This window comes from Lemur catta, chromosome 13 (assembly GCF_020740605.2).
Source record: "Lemur catta isolate mLemCat1 chromosome 13, mLemCat1.pri, whole genome shotgun sequence".
Classification (NCBI taxonomy): Eukaryota; Metazoa; Chordata; class Mammalia; order Primates; family Lemuridae; genus Lemur; species Lemur catta.
Genome location: NC_059140.1, coordinates 73,135,650 through 73,159,775, shown reverse-complemented (window position 1 = coordinate 73,159,775; position 24,126 = coordinate 73,135,650). Strand labels below are relative to the sequence as shown.

General features: G+C 44.9%; 1 non-coding gene across 1 annotated transcript; it reads left to right on the top strand.

Moving 5' to 3' along the window:
* Positions 1-7,032: 7,032 nt before the first annotated feature.
* On the top strand, positions 7,033-7,139 carry LOC123649539. The gene has a single exon (XR_006739047.1). It is a non-coding gene; the product is annotated as a U6 spliceosomal RNA (small nuclear RNA).
* The last annotated feature ends 16,987 nt before the right edge of the window (positions 7,140-24,126 follow it).

Sequence of the window (24,126 nt, the reverse complement as noted above, 5' to 3'; positions counted from 1 at the left end):
CCTGGAGGACAAAGTGGAAGCCGGAGTCGGGCACCGGGAGCCAGTGTGCCAGTACCAGATGTTGCCAAAACCCACAGCGGCGTCCTGACCTGGGGGAGCCTCCGAAGTGAGCCCTCAAAGCAGGGCTTGTGTGCGTTTTCTGTGGGCTCCTCTATCCTCTCCGCACTGCAGACTTGTCGCTGGGCAAGTTGACAAATCGTCTGCATCGGATCCTGAGAGAAAAATGCCACAAAGTTGCGAACTTCATTCTTCCCCTGGGGTGTCCTTCCTCCTTCAGGTAGGACACTCCTGCTGTGCTCCTTGTGTCCTCCCTGGGTGGTGGACGCAGGTGACTGAGGACCCGATGGCATGGGGCCTCTCTGGCCAGGGAGCTGGGCGCACAGATCGGCTGTCCCTTCTGTCACAGGGCATTTCGCCTTCACCCCCAGGGGCTCTGCCGCAGCCTTGCTCAGCGTTTGCTGCATTTTCTGAGCATGGGCCACTGCTGGGATGGTAGAGCCATGCTACAAGTCAGTATGAGACCCTCCAGCATCACTGTCTCTCCTGTCGGCCTGTCCCCTCGGCCTCTCCCTCCCTCATGGCCTGTGGATGGTGGGGTGTGGCTGGAGGATTGGCCAAGTTGGCCAGTTAGGCAGCTCCCAGGAAGGCTCCCTCCCCCTGAAATTCCCACCCACTGGATTCTCTGCTCTGATCACCTCATCAAAATACATGCCCCATTGATTCCTACGATTTTCCTCCCTTCTTCAAACAACTCCCCAAAGTTACTGCCTTTCATAATCTCTGAGTCCATCTAATTCTTCCTCTTCTCCTTTCCTTTGCATCACAAAATTCTCACAGGAGTCGCACCTCTGATATCCGTTCCCACACCTTGAAATGATGGTCCTCAAACCTGTCTGGAAAATAGTGATCTTTTACTTATATAATTTATAAAATCTAAATACCAAATTTGGGGCTAAGACAGACACAATCTCACACTAATCCCTACTGTGTTAGAGGTGGAGAGACACCAGCAATATAGGAAAAATATACGAGGGGAAACTTTAAATTAAGAAAATCCTATCCATGAACATAGTCCCCCCTTCCCCAAATGAGGACAGAGGGGTTAGGACGTTCTGGCAGCAGAGTCCCTTGGGGTACTTTGGGGAGAGGCAGTATTTTAAGGAGGGAGTGGAAAAGGGAATAACATGAATTGAACACCTGCTATTGGCCAAGGCTGGGGCTTGTATTCTACAGTTAAATCCAGGGGTTATTGCAGGTGGGCCCAGAGAACTGGAGAAAGTTAAAAACAACAAGGGCTGCCCTGGGAAGCTCCATGACAGCATGTTAATACCCTGAAGGAGAGCTGTAAAGAAGTCAGAAAGGATAATACCATAATAGTTAACACTTAAAATAACCCAGCACTGTTTTAAGTGCTTTACGTATATTAATTTATGGAGTCCTTATGACACCCTTATGAGATAGGTGTATTTGTATTACCTCCATTTTACAGATGGGAAAACTGAGGCCAGAGAGTTAGAGAGTTCATTGCCCAAGGTTGCTTAGTAGAGGTGATCTTTACACAGAGTCTATGCTTTTAACTGCTACTGTACACCTGCTTGCTGAGAGCTTTCCCTACCTCACCAACGTGCTGCCTCATTAAGTCGTGTGTGTGTGTGTGTGTGTGTGTGTGTGTGTGTGTGTGCAGGCCCAGGGGTCAAAACTAAGTCCCAGCAGTGCTGAGGCTTTTTTTTCTTTTTGAATACTCACTATTTTGTCTTCAGCACCTAGCAGAGCGCTCAGGAAATGTTTGTTGAATCAATGCAGGAACAAATACACCGAGATTTTTCTAAATACAGGGCTCATGCAGCTCCTTTGTTAGTAGTTATTCTGTGGCCTTCATTATGGCCCAATTTTCTCTTTTCATTTGGGTGAAAAATGATTTTGGCATTTAAGCAGCATGACTTCATTATTGATTTTTAAAAATATCTGCCCTTACCATCAAATTCCCCTCTTGGTATTTTGTTACTCCTGATATATTTAGAAATGTCTTTGTAGTCTTCTTCTTCTTTTGATTCTAGGATGAATTTTAATGAGGAGTATTCTATGTATGCAAAGTAGTTGTATTTTTATTTTCGTTTATCTCCTCCACTCCATAATAGAGGTTAAGAATATGCCCTTTTCATGACAAAGAACTTTCTTACTATCTTTTCGATTGACTGAATAGGCAAAGAAAACACCACAATTGTGTGAAATGGTCTGATTTAGAAACCAATTATAAGGAATGTAATTATCTACTAATGAAATATGCATGTAAGTCCTTGGTTTGCTGCTTCTAATGTCACTGTGGACAAATGTATAGCCAGCAGAAAACTTGCATAAAGTAAATTGAAAACCACCGATTTCTAGGTTATATTTAAAAATCTCATGACAGCTATCATCTCAGAATGAAAAGTAATGTCTATTGTTCTCCTACAAATGTCTCGCTGTCTCACCTTTTGTGAGTGTGTGTGTGTGTGTGTGGCAGTGGTGGCTCAGAAGGGGTGTTTTCTGCTTTAAAATTAAGGTCCACTGCTTCAGTTTTCTATCTACTGCCGATTCTTGAAAACTCAATCCATAGGTTTCTCTGGGCTTCAAAGTCGGAACTGTAAGGTTCTTTTTCTTACCATAAGCATGAAAATGGAAAAAAGCCCCTTTGGTTCCCTTAGGAAATGCATCATTAAGAAACAGCCTGTTGGCCACCTCCATTTCACACGCTGTGCACAGTGAAACAGGGTGCAGAACACACCGGCGCTGGTTCTCTCGGTGTGTCACTCGGGTGTGGGCTGCCTGTCCTGGGAGAAGGCAGCACATGACGCTTCGGAGCGTCTGCCCTGTCCCTCCTCTGCGGAGGCGCCTGTGAGGAGTTCGCTGCAGCGGGGCAAGGTGGAGGAGGCAGGGCAGCGGGGCCACGCTGCTGCCGCGCTGACTGCCTGAGCGTGGGATGCTGGGGTTTTAGGGGCACCGAACATTTGCCTCACTTGTGCCTGTGATACCAGAGCGAATCCTCCTTATCCTAAGCCAACTGAGCTTGCTTTACTGAAATTATCCTTCATGCTTCCTCCGCCCTACCACACTGCTCCAATCTCCTCACTTACTGGGATTTTGTCAGTTCTAAGACACATTTTTGGGTGCATTTGAACATCTTTGAAATTGGACTACATCTTACAGTGAATAGCTTTGTCGTAATTTAATTGGCAGCGTTGGGACATAAAATAATGGTGTGCTTTATAATCTATGGCGTCTGAGGTTTGATGAAATATCATCAGTCATAGCAAGTCTGTGGGCTTTGCAAAATGTCTCCTTTTCCAGCCTTGTCATCTGCCACTACGTCACACAAACCCTGTCCTGAGGACTTCCCGTGATGACTTGTGTCCCCGGAACACACTTTCTTACCAGGCGATCTTGCTCTGGTTTTCCTGTGGTTTTGATGCTGTCTCACTCCACCTCTGCCTGCGCAAATCCGTCCTGTTCTTCAGGGCCCTGCCCAAGGGCTCGTGCCTACCTGGAGTCTTTCCTGATTGTCCCTGTCCAGAAACCATCCCTTATTTCCCTACATAAATAAAATCCATATAGGGACTTGTTCATGCTCCCTCGTGGCACTTAGAAACCTTTTAAAAAATGATACCCAAATTATTTCTCTTTCTTGTTAGTAATATATTCTCATTCTTACATTTCTTGGTATTTGTAAGCAAAGGTAGATTTAATTTCTCAAACAGCCTCTTTTTCATGTGCAGTTTGGTAATGAATATTGGGCAAAACTTAACTCTAATTCAGATGCGGTATCTGCTATCAATTTTATGTGAAATCTTTCCTTTTCTTTTTTAAACCACTTTTTTGAGGTATGAAAGAGATACAAAAAGCTGTACATATGTAATGCTTGCAATCTGATGAATTTGGAGATAAGTGGCCCTTTGTATTTGTGAGTTCTGCACGTGGAGAGTCAACCAACCTCAGATCAAAAACATTCAAAATAATAATAACAATACAATAATAACAAATGATAGAAATAAAAATAATGCAATATAACAATTATTTACATATCACTTACATTGTATTAAGTATAAGTAATTTAGAGATGATTTAAAGTACACAAGAGGAAGAGTGTAGGTTATATGCAAATACTATCTCATTTTATATAACCTAAGGGACTTGGTTATATAAAATCTGTGGATTTTGGTGTCTGCAGGGGTCTTGGAACCAATCTCCCTCAGATGTGGAAGAACAACTGTATACACCATATACCCGTGAAACCATCACCACAACCAATGCCATAAACATATCTATCACCTTAAAAATTTCCTCCTACTCCCCCCAGCATGCTGGGGCAGGGCGACAAGTCTAACTGGTCAAGGAAGGGAATGGGTAGGAAATCAACGAGGTCACATTCGGCTGGACTGAGGCTTTCAGCAGAGGGGGGAGCACCGCGGGCTCCCGCAGCGATGCGGCACACAGAGCAGGGCCATTCCTCTGGCTGGGAAACTATCTCCGTGTTGTTTTTTCTTTTATTTAAAGGCAGCCACTGACCACTTGCCGTGATTATAAGAATGTTGCTTGAGTGCCTTTGCTCTGCTTGGACAGTGCCCAGCAAAGCGACGATTCACGGACAACCATCGGGCGTTGAGAGCAGCGGTAAACCCGGCCCTGGGCCGGCAAGATAACATTGCTGTGTTCTCTGGAAGGGCCCTCTCCAGAGTTCATTGCCCTTCTTGTGGCTGGAGTTGAATAAACTTACATTTGGCTTAAACGGAAGGTGCTTATCTCGGCTGTCTTCCTTTTAGGAAAAAAAATGGATATGGTGACATAAATCTGCTGAACGCCCGGTCGTCAGGAGGAGGGTCACATGGCCCTGAGATTGAGGGGACCAGGCCCCGGGGATGGGAAGGCTGGGAGGAAGTGAAAGTGGCAGTCACCCCGCAGACAGCGCAAGCCCTGGGAGCCACCGATTCATTTCCCGCAGTTCCAATGTGCCGGGGCAGCTGAGGCCCCTCCATATTTGCTTGTTTGTTTAGCAAAGGGGAATGTCCCCAATCTAGCAGCCTGCATGACGGCTTGCCTGGAGAGTGTCACAGTCATTGAGCCAACCTGGAAGGCAGGGGAGAGACCTCTAACAGCAGGGGCTTTTTTTTTTGTTTTCTTAAAGAAGTATTTCAGAAATGGCTATGTAATACTCCACCCCCTGATATGAACCATATTTTTAGGACTTTATATGTTTTGTCACTTTTATTTTCTCAGTGTCACATAGTAGGCACTCAAATAAACATTGCTTTGATACGTTTCGTTTGTTTCCAGTTTTTGTCTTTATAATTGATGCTGCAGCAAACACGGTGTCTGCAAGCCGTGCACGCATCTGATTATTTTGTCAGGGTAAATTCTCGGGAGTGAATGAGAGCAATGCTTACTAAGGTACATATGAATCATTTTGAGAGGGGAGGTCTTATTACAACCAGGATCTTATTCTACAGGTCTGGGTGGCCCCTGAGAGTCTGCATTATTATTATTATACTGAGACAGGATCTCACTGTGTCACCGGGCTAGAGTGCAGTGGCATCACCATAGCTCATAGCAGCCTCAAACTCCTGGGCTCAGGTGATCCTCCTGTTTCAGCCTCCTGAATAGCTGGGACTACAGGTGCAAGCCATGATGCCTGGTTAATTTTTCTATTTTTAGTAGAGATGGGGTCTCGCTCTTGCTCAGAACTCCTGAGCTCAAGCGATCCTCCCACCTCTGCCTCCCAGAGTGCTAGGATTACAGGCGAGAGTCTGCGTTTTTAAGAAGCTTGCTCAGGTGTGCTGCGCTGCTGCTCCGGGACGACGCTGTGAGATGCAAGGCCCTCAGTACACCACGTGCAAGTGGGCAGAGCCCAGTGGGAGGCAGGGTGGAGTGGACCAGGCTCTTGTGGATTAGGAGAAAGGAGAAAATTAACCCCAGTCTCCAGGGTCAGCCCCAAGAGTCTCCAGGGTGAATTTCTGCCTCTGCCCTCATGAAATGTCAGAAAGAGTAAAGAAATCTCAGTGGTGATTTTTGTGATCTATTTGAAGCCAAATAGCTACCCTGGGACCCCAGAGGAATTATTAATGGGCCAATAAATGGGATGCTGGCAACTTGCCAAGTCTTATTAGTGTCCCTCCAGGCTGCAGACGGGGAACAGGTTATCAGCTCAGAGGCTGCCTTTGCTGGGGACAGTCCCACTGTCGTCCCCCCAACCTTGCTTGGGGCTCAGAGCAAACTGCTTCCTTTCTTTCCTCCTCTGTGGGGTCTCGGGCAGTGCTGCCTCAACCCTGCCCTTGGCCAGCAGGAAACACTTTCTCAGAAGAAATCTGACCCTTGATGGCTATTTTCCTTTTGTCTGGTTTTATTCGTTTTTTTATTTATTTCTAGAAACTTCTCTTCTAAGCAGCACCAAGGGGGGCTTGCCGGGGAAAGGTGGGCAAACCAGGTGGGCAGTACATGCTCCCAGGAACTTCCTGCCAGGAGATTTAGAAAAGGAATTGAGCACTGGCTGGCGGTGACCTTCAGGGATAGCTTTCAAAGTTGCTATGGTTTTATCTGCTCTTATTAATGATTTCATTTGGAGTGATTTGCCCCTGAGGTGATTTTGTGAAATGCAGTCTGAAAACCAAATAAAGAAGTGATTCATCAAAAGCATCATTGACCGGCTGGGGGAAAGAAATCACTCTCTCCATCCAGGCCTTTGTCTGCTAAGAAATAAATGATTTGCAAATATTGAAAGCATATTTTGAACGCTGTAGTTATTCTCAGGTGGTCTTTTGTGTCTGTGTTTCTGCGAGCTTGACCACCGGAGAGGAAATTTTGTCTTCAGCAGCCAGTGCCAGAGAGCCGAGGAGCGTGGGACCCATTGGGGCCCTCCAGGAATGCAGGAAAGGTCTGGAAAATGTGGGTCCTGTTTTCATGTGTCTACATGAGTCAGCTGGGGAGACAAACGGGAGCCACGCCCAGTGTCCTGGGACCCCAGCCCTAAGCTGCCCATTCACAACAGTCAACAATTGGAGACCAATGCTCGCTTCGGTAGCACATGTACTAAAACTGGGACGATACAGAGACAATGAGCATGGCCCCTGTGCAACGATGACATGCAAATTCCTGAAGCATTCCATGTTTTTAATTGGAACTAATTGATCAACACTTATGTGCACATATGGAAGTAGAAATCAATGGAAATCGGGTAGTGGGGGGAGCAGGGGAAGAGTAAATTCACACCTAACCGGTACAGTGCATGCTATTTGGGAGACAGGCACACTTACGACTTTGACTCAAACTGTGCAAGAGCAAATTATGTAACCAAAACGTGCGTAGCCTGTAATATTCTAACCCCCGCCCCCCTCCAAAAACAAAAAAACAATTAGAGACCAGCCTATTACATACATCAGTCTAATTTCCGGGGGAAGCATTGTCTCCCACCGTGACATTCTGTGATTCCCATCTCTTCTGTGTACCCCCCTCAGGCCACTATTGCTTTTCATCTTAAAAAGAGTTATTTATGAATTTGTCTTAACTCTCCAACCTCTAAGCTTCTTGGAGACTCTGTTGGATCCCTCTCCTCTTGGTGGCCTGTGTGCATAGTAGACTCTTGCTCTCTTTTGAATAAATGCCTAGTGGAGGATTAAGTGGGGTCAGTCAACCTAAAAGGGCTCCCTGGAGGAGATGACTTTTCTCCCAGGTTTTGAAGAAAGTGAAGGTCTTGGGTTTGTTGAATTATCCTCTAGGTTCTCCTTTTCTCCATTTCGTAGGTTTCTCTACCCCTCTGATTTTGTTTTTAAATGTGACTGGTCCTCCATGCCCTGCTGTGGCTATATACACACAGGTTGATCATCCCTAATCTGGAAATCTGAAATCCAAAAGACTCCAAATTCCAAAACTTTTTGAGTGCCAACATGATGCCACAAGTGGAAAATTCCACACATAAGTACTTAACACAAACTTTGTTTCATGCACAAATTATTAAAAATATTGTATAAAATTGCCTTCAGGCCATGTTTCATATTTTATGTATAGACTTGGGTTCATCCCCAAGATAACTCATTATGCATATGCAAATATCCCAAAAATAACATCTCCCCCTCCCCCCGCCAAAAATCCAAAATCAGAAACACTTCTGGTACCAAGCATTTGGAAAAGGGATATTCAATCTGCGTGTGTGTGTATAACATATATATGAATGAAATATTCTTTCCTTTGATGATCTTAACCCACATCTACATTTAGACAACCCCTCCTTTGCTCCCAAACTTCAATTCCGCATTTCCAAATACCCTGTGGCTGGCAGCCTCTAAGAGGGATGCCAATGATTCCTGCTTCCTGATACAGGCAACCTTGTGTGATTCTACTGCACTTGGCTAACTTGCTTCTAACAAATGTAATGTGGCAACACTGAGGGATGTAACTTCCATGATTAGGTTACGAAAGACTGTGACTTCCCACTTGCTGGCAGACTCTCTCTGTTGCCTCCTTGGCTTGCGTGCTTTGGTGCAGCCAGCTGCCCTGATGCAGGGGCCTACATGGCAAGGGACTGACAGTGGCCTCTGCCAAGAGTCAGCGAGGAACTGGGATCCTCAGTGCAACAGCTCATGAGGAATTGAATCTCGATAACCACACAGGTGAGCTTGGAAGTGAACTCATCCCCAGGTGAGCCTTCAGGTGAACATGCAGTGCCAGCTGACACCTTGATCTCAGCTTTGTGAAAGACCCTGGAGCAAAGACCCAGGCTAACCTGTGCTTGATTCCCAACCTGCAGAAATTGTTAAATGATAAATAGGTGTTGTTTTAAGCCACTAATTTTTTTGAATAATTTGTTACACAGCAATAAATGATACATACTGTTGATCTCAATAACAAACAGAGAGGCTCTCTAAAAGAATAAGATGTTTATTCGGGAGAAGGGCATTGCGGTGGGAAAAGTGTGCCATAGCAAACTATGTGTGTATTATGAGAGGAAAAGGAAGACAGAGGTTTTCAAGGAAAAGCGAGGAGGATTACATGATTGTTTTGCGATAACTACCGGTGCTATAAGGATCAATAACAAGGGTGATGCTGGTCCGAGGTTGGACGGGCAGTGGCTGGGCACATGTCCTTGCAGAAGTAAGGTTTTGATAGCCTTTGTTCAAAGTTGTGGCTTTTGCAGAGTCTTTCGTGATTGTTTTTGTTATCAGGCATTTATGCATGAGAATCCTCTCTTCATGGCTTTCCCTGGCTCTGTTCGTCAGGGCTTTTTTGCTTATTTGTTTGTTTTAACACCAGTGACTCCAGTTTGAGTCTAACAACTTTCGTAATATCCAGTGACTCTTGTCGCTGGAATATCAAGACTGAACTCGCCACTTTCTCCCTGGGTTCCCCTGTCCAGCTCCTTCTGCTCACCCGCCGGACTGTTTTCTCAGTCCCTGTTTACTCAGCCTGTTAGCTGGGCACCATTTCTCATCCTTTCTGCCCCCTCGTCTGTTATTTCTGAGTCTCAGGTCCTGTCCCCCCCAGAGCAGAGTGCCTGCCACAGGGGTGTTTGCCAGATGTGACTCCCCCTCCCCTTTCCAGGCCAGGCCCCAGCATCCAGCTCCTCTGCTTCCAGAAGCTTCCTCCTCCAAGCAAGATGCCAAATTAATCTTGCAATATCACCTTCTCCAGGCAATTCTGTTTATCACAAACCTTCAGTGGCTCCCTATTTTCTTCTCCTCCATCAGCAGTCACAAGTTGGCTCATCTCTAAGGTCCTCCCAGACCTGGCCCCTTTCACAATCCGGCCTTTCCTCTCTATCTCATGCACCCTGCAGGGAAGTTCTCACTGCTCGCACATGTGCTGTCATGTAGGTCTTTGCTCATGTCGAACTGTCACCTGGGAGGATCCTGCCTTTTCTCCCGTCTCCCGTCCGAAGCTGCCTCCTCCGAGCCCCAGCTCCAGCCCCCTCACCTCACACAGTGACAGAGCTCCTGAGCGCCTGCCATGTGCCAGGCTCTGTGCTAAGGGTCCGAAGTTCAGCAATGACCAAAACAGACATATCCTTGCTTTCATGTCCTTGCTCAGTCCAGCAGAAGGAGAGAGAAAGTAAACCAACAACAAGAAGTAAATCAATACAAATTGTGCCAAAGTGTACAGGAGAAAATAAAACCAATGGAGGATTACAGGAGGCCCCCTGAGGAAGTGGACATTGAACGCGATCCTGAGGAGGACAGGAGTTAACTAGGTGGTGAGATGGGACAAGCATGCCAGGCAGAGGGAATAGCACGTGCAAAGGTTGAGTGAGCCGAGTCTGACAATTCTTATCTCTGTCTCCTCTGATTCCCTACAGCCAGTTGACTCTGTGCCGCAACATTTAGCAATTAATTAAACATTGCTTCGTGTCTTTCTCTCTCTGACAGTTCATGGGTTCTTCTTGTTTTCCCAATTAAACTGGAAGCTGTGACCAAATCTCATAATTATTTTTCTTTAGGGCACTGAAGCACAATGAGAAGGGCACAGTGGATTAAAATAAAAAAGGCATCAGCTGCTTGGCCTGAGGCCCAGTGGTGCATGTCCCCTGGGGCCACCCAGTGATGCGCAGGCAGAGCCACTGTGTGAGGGCACCGGCCAGCGGCAGGTGGAGGAGAAATACAAATACATGAGCAGATAGTTCCACCTTTAGGAGAAGAGCCACCCACTGGGGCACAGGTGGGCCTCTCTGATTGTGGCCCACATGATTTTGTTAGATCCTCTCCGTGGGGCAGACTTATTTGCATGTTCAGCTGGATATGATCTTACTGACAGCCCGAGTCTTTTTGTAATTCCTATGCTGAGCTGTTGAGCCACAGGTTCCCTGCAGCCTTTTGCTGAGTGTAACTCAAATCATCTGTGACAGGAGGCTCACAGCTCAGGGGGAAGTGTGCTGCGGCATCAGAGTGGGCAGAGGACGTCCAACTCCTCCTGTGTGTGAAAACGCTGCAAATCCAAAGCCAAAGCGCTCTCACCTTTGGCTCCGTCTGACTCATGAACTAATTAGCTAATCAAGGACAGCAGTAGGAACAACCTGATTTATTTGCTCTTTCAAGAATCCTTTATTAGCAGCCTCAGCCAGAAATGTTTATTGAGCATTTGTCACAGACACAGGGCTGGGAGGGCGGAGAGTTACAGCAAAGGGAAAAGGGGGCACGAGTGATTCTTCTTTGGTCATTAAACTTGACTTCCCAGGCCTGGCCAGGCAGGTCTCTGGACAGCAGGAGACGCGTGTTCACCTCTGATCCCAGGGCAGCTCTGCTCTGTCTAGGCCTCTGGCTGTTCCCAGGTGGACGAGAACTCCAAGGGATGCCCTGTGGGGAGAGCCAGAGGCAGGAGGTGAACAGAAGCCTTCTAGAAGATTCTAGCATAATGGAAGCACAGGGGGAGACAAGGAGAGTAACATTTTATGGCATTGCATTCAGTGCATATTTCTTCATGCAAATGAGAATGTGACCATTAGCTAAGGGCATTAGTAAGGGACAAACCCAATATTCATACTGCTCAGGAGTACTTAGAGAGAGGGATGCAGGGACACTAACAGGAAATACATAGTCAGGCTCTCACAACCCCGACTCCACAGCCAGACGAGCCTTTAATTAAGGGCTGTGCTCCTAGAATAAGCACAACCTGCCTTCATTTTCCTCTGCCTCTTCCCTTCACCAACAGCCGTTCTCAATGCTGGCGTTCCTCGGGGCTTGGACAACAGGCCAGGGTGTGTCAGGTAAGCGTGTCCTTGTGTAACGTGTGCATCACGCAACCCGTGCCTGACCTGCAGGGTTCACGTGCATGGATGGTTTGCTCTCAACAGTGCCTCTTATGCCTCCTTTTTTCCAAAAAGCTTTTAGAAATACAAATAAGAACAGAAACCTCTTGAAAGTTCCCTTGAGGTAACTCTGTAACTCTCTTCTGGTTAAAAAGACCCTTGTCTTGTGTGTGTGTGTGTGTGTGTGTGTGTGTGTGTGTGTGTGTGAGAGAGAGAGAGAGAGAGAGAGAGAGAGAGAGAGAGAGGGAGGGAGAGGGAGAGATTATCGCTGAGTTGGTCTTTTTGAATGTTTTTGACTTGATTATCCCCACAACTAATAGTCAAGTTAACTCCCCCAAAGTGGCCTAGTTCTTTGCAAACCAAAACACGAGCAGGGCTCGTAACAGTTTCTCTCTGGGCAGTGCCTAACAACCCAGAGGCTATTTGTAAAGGAGGGGTTCCCTGGGCATGATTTCAACCCCAGGGTCTCTAGCTCTGAGACAAGGAACTCAAACAACTCAATAACTAAAAAGCCCCAAAGAACCCCGTTAAAAAGTGAGCAAAGGATACGAATGGACACTTCTCAAAAGGCGACAGACAGATGGCATGCAAGCATATGAACAAATGCTCAGCGTCACCAGTCATCAGAGAAATGCAAATTGAAACCACATGAGAGGTCATCTTGCACCAGTCAGAATGGCCATTATTAAAAAGTCAAAATATAACAGATATTAGTGAGGATGCAGAGAAACGGGAACGTGTACACACTATCAGTGGGACTGAGAATTAGTACAACTCTTATGGAAAACAGTACGGAGATTTCTCAAAGAACTGAAAATAGAACTACTGTTGGATCCAGCAATCCCTCTACTGGTTATTCATCCAGAGGAAAGGAAATCATTACATCAAAGGGATACGTGTGTTCCTATGTTTATTGCAGCACTAGTCACAATAGCAAAGATATGGAGTCAACCCAAGTGTCCATCAATGGATGACTGGATAAAGAAAATGTAGCATATATATTAATATATACCATGGAATACGTTCAGCCATAAAAAAGAATGAAATCATGTCTTTTGCAGCAACTTGGATGGAACCAGAGGCCATTATCTTAAGTGAAATAACTCAGACACAGAGAGTCGAATACTGCACATCCTCATTTTGTAAGTGGGAGCTAAATATTGTTACACATGGACGCAGAGTGTGGAGTAATACACACTGGAGACTGGGAAGTGGGGAGGGGAGTGAGGGATGGGAAATTACTTAATGAGCACAATGTGCAACTTTCTGGTGAGGGTTACACTAGAAGACCAGACTTCACCACTATGTAATATATCCATGTAATGGCACTACACTTGTACCCCCAAATTTATACAAATAAAACAAACAGGAAAAGATTATCGCATCACGTGAAATGGATGTTCCAGCTTCTTTTCCCTTCTTTGACCATCTTTCCTAACAACTTGTTTCTAATTCATTGGTTTCTTTAAAGCCCATCAAAATGACTGCAGGATTTTGCTTTTAGCTGAATTCTGGAGTCCCTAGCTACTCATATTGAAAGAAAAAGCAGCTGGAATAGACAGCACAGAGAACACTGGTTTTTAGATGCAAAATGAGGCTGGCTGGGGCTTAGAAACTCATCCTGGGCAGGACTGAGGGGCCCCCAGCCAGGGCTGCACACCACCGGCTCTTGCAGTTCGGGAAGAAACGGCAGGGAAGTTGGAAAGCTAAGTCTATGGTGTCGTTCCTCACATTAGCCCAGATATGAACTTTGTGTGTAGGTATGTGCAGCAGAAGAAACAATGGTGATTTTTTCCTGGATATTCTTCTAATCAATGAAGCAGATACATCTAAGTTATATGGAAATGCGCTTCCTTCCAGAAGAGAAAAATGCAGCCCTTAAATATTTTTATTTTTCCTGAATTAGCCTTTATGCAAAACAGTTGCCCCGCTCAGCCTGCCCATCCCAGAGTGTCCTTTCTAAGAACTCCCCAGAGTCCCTGGATTTGAATTTCAAAGAGCTTTCTGAAGGATCTAGAACTATATCTGAGTCTAGACATAGTCAAAACAGGATGGAGCATGAGGATGATTATTTTTATCATCATCTATGCAAATAATTTCTAAAATCTCTGGTGGGTTAGGGTCATGGCCAAGGTTAAAAAGGGAATGAGTGCCCCAAACATAGGCTTGGATTATCCCATAGGAGCACGTGAAACCATGAATTCAGAGTCTTGGGAGGAGGGTGTGGGGCTGTGGAGGAAGCCTGTGCCCCAGAGAGAAGCTTGCAAAGCAGGAGGAGGAGAACCAGGGAGAGAGCGGAGAGGCAGTGACTCGTGTGGTCTCTGACGCCTTTGTCCTCAGACCTTTGGCTATGGAGCATCTTTCATTCATGTCCTGGGTGATGTGCTCAGTTCCATGGGGGTGAAACGATGCTGTGACTCAGTCCCTCCCACCTGCATCTCAGCATCTGGTCAAGGATTCTGTAGACAAAATCTATAACCTTTCTCAGCACTGAGACCCGTTGCATTAGAGCTGGGGCACTTGGCAGGATCCGTTGACCAATCGCTTTCCTTCCATAGGGAGGCTGATGAGCTCTGGAGCCTGGGAGGGTTTGCATAGTGCTCAGTATTCAGTGCTAAGTGCTCAGTACTGAGAACTAAATGCTCAGTGCTTAGTGCTCTGCATTCACATGGCTGTTCATGCTGAGGACAGAAGCCACTCCAGGGCATCAGTTGCTTAATGGAGTTCACTGGCTTCTCAATAGCTTAAAAATACATGACAGTGCTTCATTACAACTTGTACTCTTTGTATAGGAAAAGCCAAAGAAAATAATTCTTTGGGCTATAGGTGCTTTCGGTATTTTTTAGAGAAAGAAATCCTGGAATGAAACAAGTAGATGAGGGTTCTAATTCTATCTCCTCTCTGGCCTCAGTTTCCTCATCTGTACCAAGAGGAGGTGGGACCAGTGGAGCATAAATGTTCCTTCCTTGTGTGACATTCTCTTAGTCTGCACTTTATGCAGACCAGCAGCTGTTTGCAATTAGCCAGGCAGAGTATGTTCTCTCTCTGCCATGTTTCCGCATCTGCCAAACTGAATTCTTTTTTGGGTGACATCTGCTCTTATTTCCCATGTGAAGTTGTCTCAGTTGACCACAGAAATAATTACATGCTTATTCTGAGGTAATCAGTTCATCCCAAACCTTTTCAACAGGATAGCACATTTCCCTGGGAAGAGAAGTCTTAGGAACAGAGTCACTCCGGGGTACCACAAATCAGGGAGCTTACCAGTGCCCTTGGCTTTGGGGGGTGGTGGGGGAGAGATGGAGATGACTCTGCCATTTGGAGCCACATTAGACCTGAAACATCAGTCTCTTTGCCCTCCCTGCTCTCTCCCCTCTGGAGCTGAGCCGTGGGAGTGGGGTGTGGGAGGTGACTCACAGATGAAGAGCCAATGCTAACATAAAGTGTACGGTAGTGTAGGCAAAAGGAGCAAAGGATTTTATTACAGCCAGAGTAACAAAATATATTCTATTTACTGTGATATACACCTAAGAGGCATGAAGCAAGCCAGTAGTAAAATAAACAAACAAATAAGTAAACAGGGTGCTTGCAACAAAATCACCTCTTTCTGAGCCCTGGTACATAACATGGCTACGGAGGTAGGTCCAGGGGTGGTAATATGATAATATGAGATGCATAATAATTTGGGCAAAATGAGGGAGGATTTATCCAGTAGAAGACAATACTGGAAAGATAGATGCAGTGTTAGATCTTGGATGATCTTGAATGACAGGCTGAAGCTTTACTCCACTTTATGGTAATTCATTGGAGGGATTCGAACATTCAGTTTAACCTGATTTCATGTCTTTCTTATCTCAGGCTGCCTATGCTGACGGGGAGAGGGCACAATGTGTCATCTCTCCCTGCAATGTAGTGTTCTGAGCTCTGTACACTCCCCTCGTCTTCCCCAACTAATAATTTTGCATAAATGTTTCCCAGGGAACTGGAAGTTTTCCTGTGTCTGGGGTACTGCTAAACTTTTTAAAGGCAGTAATTATGAAACTGGTCAGTGTTCATTTATTCAGTTAACCAGTGTATCAAACACCTGCTATGTCTCAGATACTATGCTAGGTTCTGGGGATACAACAAGTAAATCAAGGTCTCGGACCTCAAGGATCTTATAACAGGGAGAGAGATACTAAAAGATACAGTCAATATAATATAGTAAGTGAGATAGGAGTAAGCGCTAGGATTTGTGGGATTATAGAGGTTCAAAGAAAAGGCTTCTTAGAGAAGACAAAATATGCCCTGCAGGTTAAAGGATGGCTAAGAATTAAGTAAACAGGTCAAGAGGTGTGCAAGTGCATTTCAGGCAGAGAGATCAGTTTGGTGGGTGCAGTTTGGTGTTATTATTAATAGAATGGAGTGCTTCAGAGAGACGGGAACAAAAGCCAGATTGTCATGGTTGGGAACTGAAAGGAACCGGAGGAAGTGGAGGCAGGGAGTGAACATGCCTGTTTCAATAAACATGATGATTTTAGAAATATGTAAAACTAGATAATCTCAAATGTTTCTGCAAATACCCAGAAATTCTGGACAAAATATAGCAAAGATTCCTTTGAATGACTAGCTAGCTTTTTGAGAAAGAGAGGGAATCCCTGGTACTAGAGACTAAGAGAATTAAAAATCAGAATGGTAAGCTCTTGTTCATTCACTGGGTTATGGGAGAGTGCAAAAAAGGTTGTCAGTCTCTGTAGTCCAGGAACTTAGATTTTAATGCCCATTTGGCAATAGGACTTGAGGCGATGAGCTGGTGAATAAGAGCAGGAAATGAACCAGGCCCCTCCTTTGATCCAGAAGCACAAATGACTACCCCATCAGTGAAAGGGTGGACTAGGAAAATCTGTGCACTGGCACAGAAAGATAACAGGAAGCTTGTCTGTCTTTGAGTGGATAAAAAGAGATACCCCCAACCCATCCAAATTCATAACCACAGGGCTGTGCTTTATCTGAGTTTTGAGTTGTGAATTTATTCTACCCATATGGTCTAACAACAGCCAAACCAAAAATTTTTAAAAATAAAAGCTGGTCCCAGATTAGGGATATAGCTAGGGTTCTTTGCAGGAATCAATGTAAAAATACTCTGGAGGGGATATGTGCTCCTAAACCAGTACATAAAATATTTGTTCAGCAGAGACAAAAAAATCAGGTGTAGACCCCTAAGAACTTTAGATAACTGAATAACAATATATGAAAAATAGTATAAAGTAAATATATCTAAATTACTAAATACATAAAAGAATTCTTTAAAAAGGATTTAAAACCTAAGAACAAAACATCATGAGTAGTTGGCAAATTAAAAAAAAAACACATAGAACTTTTAGAAGAATAAAATCATTGGGAAAAATAGTGGATGGCTCAAACAGCAGAGTAGATACAGTTAAAGAGAGGAATACTCAAGTGGAAGATAGATCTGAAAAAATTTCCAAAATGAAGCACAGTGAGAGATAAAGAGGTAGGAAAATATGTAAATGATATTAAGAAACATGGGATGAGAATGTACCAACTATGGTCCACAAAGAGTTCTTAGAGGAAAAAGAGAGGAGCAATATTAGAACAGCTAATAACTTAGAGATTTCTAGAATACATGAAAGATATGAAACCTCAGGTTCAAGAAACACAGTAATTCCACTTTCAGACAAATCTTATTGAAAATTTATGGTCCAAAGACAAGAAAAATATTAAAATAAACCAGAGAAAAAAAAAGACAGATTACCTGAAAGAGAATACAAATTAGAATTAAAGCAGACTTTCTAGCAACAACAATAGAAGCCAGAAGACAATAGAATAATATTTTCAAAATCTAAGAGTATCAATATAGAATAGTATATCTAACTGAATTTTCATTTAAGAGCAAAGGTGCAAAAAAGACATTTTCAGTCCACGATCTGGAGGATTTAACACTTTCAGAAAATGGAATACTAAAGGATGTACTTCAATTTTACTAGCATTTTACTAGTTTACTTGCATAAACTTTGTAGTCAGCAGAGAAGATGGAAGGAATAATGAAGAAAATAGATTTTTCAGGTGCCAAAGTTGTCAGGGAATATGGCTGAGTGACAAGGAAGCGGTGGATGGATGACCACAACAAGGTCAAGGACCTGCTCTCTGGAGCAAGAGAGAAGCCTGCTTTCTCTTTCACAGGACATTCCTTCTGACATCTGTAGGAAATCCCGTCTCCATCACTTCCTAAATTATACTCTCACCAGGTGTTTGGCCGGGGCAGAAAATGAGTGGGCATCATTCAGTTTAATGCAAATGTGTTGTCTGAGATCCCACTTGTTGAATTGAGTTAAATTCACTCCTTGCCTCCAGCAGGATGCTTGCTGCTTTCCACACAGGAAGTGTTCTTTTTGTGAGAAGTATTGCTCTGTTCAGTTTCCTTCACTCTCCCCTGAGGAAAGGAACTTCAGCAGGGGCTGAAGCTGCAGTTACAGCTTCTGTCCAGCCTTGCAGAGGGGTTTGAGAGCCCGAGGGTCCTATAGAGAAGAGAAGAGGGACTGCCACGGTCTGGGGAGTCAGATCATTTGCACAGTCGAGGACAAGCAAAAAGGCTCACTTCTGTTTCTCTACTGGGGAGCAAAGGAGGAGTTGCTTGAAAGGACAAGGGGCACACAGGTTGGAACAGGTGACTTGGGCATGCAGGAAAGTGCTGTTGTGTGTGCCTTTCTTGGCTCTGCATGATGCATCAGCAAACAGTAGGACTCTTTTCCCCACTTTAGTAACAGATTGTTCTGCTTTATTTTTCCAAGGTTAAAAGCATAGCAGTAGATTTATATTTATTGCTTAAACAAAGTGCTATCACTCAGGTTCTCTCTTTTTCCAGATGAATTCAGGAGTCACACAAACATTTACAAAGCACCTCTTCAATAGTGCCTTTATTTCACATTTGTCCCAGTTGCTTCTCTTTCTTCCCCACTTAAAAGCCAAACTTTTTCCAAAGAAAGATTTACACTCCCATCTCTATTTTATTACCTCTTATTTGTGAATCAGCCCTCTTCAATCAATCTGAATGGCTCTCATTAAGATCGTCATGTCCTTGAATACAGCAGAACTTCTTTATTCAATAGCTATCAGCGCAGTTGACCACACACCCACCCGACTTCTTCTTCAACAGCCTCTTCCCTGGGCTTCCATTAAATCATTCTCTCTCCTCTCTCATATCTAATCCATTGCCTGGCCCTGTTGACTGACTTTCTCAGCTGTTTCTTAGTTCCTTCCATGCACTTCAAGCTACGTTACCCCTTGCGTGGACTACTGCAGTAGCTTCCTGGCTCCCCACTTTCCTCATTCACTCTAGCCCCACTCAAATTAGTTCTTCACCTACTGGACAAAATAACATTTAAAAAATCCAAATCTGATCAGGTTACTCTAATGCTCAAGATTATTTAATCATTCACTGTTGCTCTTAATATAAATAAAAAACTTCCTAAGATGGGGTAGGAGGCCCCACATGCTCCAGCTCTTCCCTCTCTCTCCAGCCTCACTTTCTGCATGTCTAATAAACTCCCCAGGGAAGCACTGGAACTGTGGACCACATTTTGAGTAGCAAGGTTTTGGGGAAGTATTGCAGCACTGTCTTAAAAGTCCTGAAGTGCACAGAATTGTCTTTGAATTGTACAATCTTTGATTATTTTAGAAGAAAATGAGGGAATTTATCCAAGTGCAGTTCAGCAACTCTATTTGAGCACTTATAGATACCAGCCCTGTGATCGCCTGTGGGCAGCTCTAGGATGTGGGGAGGGGTTGCAAGACATGGGCCTGTCCAAACCCTGGGCCGTCTTTTGTCCAGGGAGAGCCAATCTTATTCCACTGCAGGTATGAAGGATGAGGCTCGCCCATCAGTCATGCAGAGCCGCTAGGTAGACAACTTTTTCATCAAAGCTTAAGAAAAACTAGATGAGTTTTTGAACAAAGTGGGAGGAAGCTGAGAGTTATTCATTGATGTCAGTGACCTTGGTAATTCCAAATGAGATTCTCTTTCATTTTCCTGCCCTTGGGTCAGGCTCCTTCTGCGGAGGCATCATTCTCCTCCTGCGCCTTGTCTGGGAGGACGCCTGGCTGACCACTGGGGGTCAAAGTCAAGTGTGCCCCCCATGTCACTTTAATACACCTTTGTCTCCACTGAAGCAATCAAGACTCCTCGAGGAAAAATGGCAAGGAACAATTTTCAGTGTTCACATAAACAAATAACTCATTCTTCACGTGGCTCATTTTCCAAAGCTCCGGGAAAACAATGTGATGGAAATTAGGTATGAGCCATTGCTGAGATTTACAAGACGGTGTGATTATTATTATTATTAATTAATTAACCTATAAATAACCTTAAAAGATCCAAGTGACTCAGTCAGCCTGAGAAGGATGAGACGGGGCCCCGTTTGACTTCTTTAGCAAGCCGGGGCAGACTGGCGGGGCAGAGACAGGGGCACGGCCTGTGGCAGGTCCTGTGGTCAGTGGTTGGGGGGTGCTCTCTGTCTGCGTGGTTTGGGTGGCAGCTAGGATTTCTGTAAGGCGTTCTTACAGAGGGTGGTGGGCCTACCGAGTTTTTGTTTTCATCTCTCAATAGGAAGGACCCACACCCACGGTGTTTGCATTGGCCTGATCCCCCGGATGATGGGATGCCATGTCCCCACGATTTCAGCCAGTGGGAGGCTGGGCTTTTTCATGTCACTTTTGCTGGAAGCCCCCACGCGGGGGTCCCAGCACTGGGAGACAGTGTTTGCTGCCCTCCTCTGCCACTCCCTGGCTCTGTAAAGGAGAGGCTCTGGCTCTTGCAGAAACCACTCTAGTTGGTTGTTTTTCTTAGAAAATATCTAGTGATGCTGCTTAGAAACACAGGGAATCATGTGCTTACAAGGTCTTTGGGCGAGGTGAAAGAACAGAAGCAGGATGCCACTGCCAGGCTAGGGCTTCAAAGCCACCACTGCAGGTGCAATCCAGAGTGGGAAAATTGCTGCTGTCAACTTTACAAAGATCCAGTGACCTCTCATATTAGTGAAATTTTAGAGATCCAGTAGTCGGGGGCATACTGATGTTCTATAGTATAGCTACACTACCTGCTTCTAGAGCCTGGCTATGCCATCTGCAGCAGAGAACTATTCACCACTTGAGAAGCAGCTCTTGGCGTGCTACTGGGCTTTGGTAGAGACTGAGCAGCTGATCGTGGGACAGCAAGTGGCCTGAGCTGTCCACACCGAGTTGGGTATTTTCAGACTTGCTGAATCAGGCAGGTGCAGCAGCAACCCATCATACCATGGAAATACTACCTTTGGGACCTGAGCACATCTGGAAAACACAAGTAAGTTATAAGAACAGATGGTCCAGGCCCACATACACCTGTGTCTCTTGCACCAGTGCCTGCCCGATGGCCTCACTGTTGCTTTCTTGTGACCAGATGACCAAGGAGGAAAAACCTCATATCCCGTTCATGGATGGGTCTGCTCGATATGTTGGTACAATTGATACATTGCTGCATTACAGCTCCGCTCAGTGATGGCTCTGGGAGACAGTGGGAGGGGGAATCCTCCTGGTGGGCAGAGCTTGGAACAGCATGCCTGGCCATCAGTTTTGTGTAAAGGAAGTAGCCTGGAGTAAGGACATACGCAGAGTAACGAGCAGTAGTAAATGACTTAGCTGTTTGGTCAGGGGCTTAGGATGAGCGAGATTCGAAGCTCACAGACAAGAAACTCTGTGAGTGCCCTGCTCACCTACCTGGGACCTACTATTTCAGTGTATTCCTGAGGATTTTCAGCTCCAGAATCCATTTCTGTGCACTGGACAGCTTTGTCTACAGGTGCAGAGGCTGCTCTGCCTGCTTGTCCGGCCAGCCGGAAGCCCCGGGATATCAACCAGCCCTCAGCCAGTGACTGACAGAAGCTGGCTGTAAGTACCCCAGCTCCGTCATCGGCTGGGTAGGATAGCTTCAGGGCATGTAATTTGTGCAGTTTCTTAGCGTTTCCCTGCGGGATTAAGCTCCAGCTGCCCACTGTTTCAGCTGGTTTAATATGAACACTTTGTTAGCTGTCTTCTTTTCTCTGTATCACTTTCCTACTTCTCTGCAATTGTTGCTTGTGATTTCCAAATAAACTTAAACTCATGCTCAAATCCTTGTCTTGAAACCGTCTCTGGGAGAACCCAAACTGAAATAGTTCCATTTAATGTTTCTGTATTTTCCTTCTATATGGATTTCTTATTCATACAGCCTATTCTGTTGTATCATATGCCTCCTTTTGAACTATGTTTCCGGGGACAACAGACCTCTACACTTCCCTCTCCTTAATTGAAGGTAATCTAGTCCCTGTTACCTTCAGGCTCTGGGATAAATTGGCCAATATCATCAGGGGATAACTAAAAAACAAAACTCAAGTAACTAAGACAGTTTAATGAAAGCCATATGCTATTAGTATTAGGTTATTAAGCATGAAATATATAATTTCCTTAAGTACTAAGTTTGACAGTTCATACCTCTGACATTTCACTTTGACACTTCTTGTTTTATGTTTATTGTGAAGGTATATCCTCATTCTTTCAAACACTTGTTTTGGCTTGTGATTATCTCTCAAATTTTTTAAGAGAAATTTTTGTGAAACCATGGATAAGTCAAAAAGTTGTGTTATTTTTTGAATATGAGTTCCATTGTGGAACCAATACAGTGCAGACAGCTCAAAATATCAATGCAGTATTTGGGAAGGATGTGGCTAATGAATACACAGTACATTGATAGTTTGAGAAGTTCCATTCTGGTGATTTTAATCTTGAAAATGAGCCACGTGGGCAACCTGTGACCAAAGTGGATAATGATGAACTGAAAGCTACAGTGGAAGTGAATCCATCTCAACCTATGTGTGAATTAGTAGAAAGGTTTAATGTTACTATTCTAACAATATTGGACCATTTGAAACAAATCAGCAAGGTAAGAGGTTGGATAGACGGGTACCACAATAATTAAATGAGTGTCAGAAGAGCAATCATCTCGAAGCTTGCCAGGTCCTGGCGCTTCCTCATTACATTCCTGCAACTAACTTTTTAGCTCAGCCTCATGTCAGACTCCAGGTCCAGGCTAGTGACAAATGGTCTTTCTGGCTCTAAGTGCAAGACTGTTCCCCGATGCCTCTTAGAAAGAAGGCTGGGATGGCAGCCTATTTTGAGGATGGCAGGGCCACTTCCAAGAATGCTCCCATGGGGGCTGGCTCTGGGTAGCTGTCACCAACCACCCCAGTAGGAAAGTGACCGTCACAAACTCTGCAGGTTTGGCAGACCTGCTGATCATTACAAAGTGGCTGGACCATGTGAGGACAACTAGGCAAAAGTAGTCCCTCCCAGTGTGAGTTTTAAAGCCTTCACAGAGTCCCTCGCCAACCCAAACTCAGCTAATAGAGGGGAGTCTTGGGAAAGCTTACTCATCCTGCTCGGCTCAACTTTGCTTTGCCTCCTACTCAGTCATAAATTGCTGCACAGACTGTGCCAGATAAATTGACATTAAGAGTTATTAAAGGAATGAGTCAACAGTATTTAGAAAATGTGCATTCAGGGTAGGCTTCGGTAGTCTTGGGAAGAGCTGGGGCAGGGCAGGGCCTCACAGCTCAGAAAGCTGGAAGAAATCCTAGTGCCCCCGGAGGCCCAGCGCCTCCCCTTACAGAAGTTGAGTCATAAAGGAACCCAGTGGTGACTCATGCAGCCTTGTCTATGATACCAAGTCTGATGGGCTGTGGGTTTATGTTTGGTTTCTACGCAGAGATTTGTGTGCTTATGTCTTCCTCTAAAAATCATAATTTTTGTTTTTGGCATCCTACTGGTAATTAATCTTGGAGTGTGTGTGTGAGGTCCCTCTTATCCATATATTGGCAGTGCTAGCTTCCTGCCTGTCATGGTCCTCGGGCCTCTCTATACCCAGAAGCAACTCTTGCTCAGCTGTAGTGCCCAGTTAAGGCAGGTCACAGCCAATCTGCCGCTTCTCTTGCGTCCACTTCTTTAACCCTTGTGTTGCCACCTAAGTGTGCATGGCTCATTTTCCCTACCAGATTGTGACCTCCTGGGGTCTGGGAAACATCTGACCTTCCTCCCGTGCTGTGGTGACAGTAGGTATTCCACAAAAATAGTTCACATGAGAAGCTATGGAGCTGCTTCTGGGGCTGGCATCAGGAGGAAGACATTTACCTGTTACTTTTAATTTGCTGTACAGGCAAAGCAGATATACTTGTTTGAATTTAGTGTAAAATAAGATGAGACTTGTCTATGACTTAATGGGCCCAGGTTTTGTTGGAAGGCTTATTGAGGCACTTTTCCAAATAACCATGGTTACCAGATGAGTGGCTTCTGGATAGTAGTAG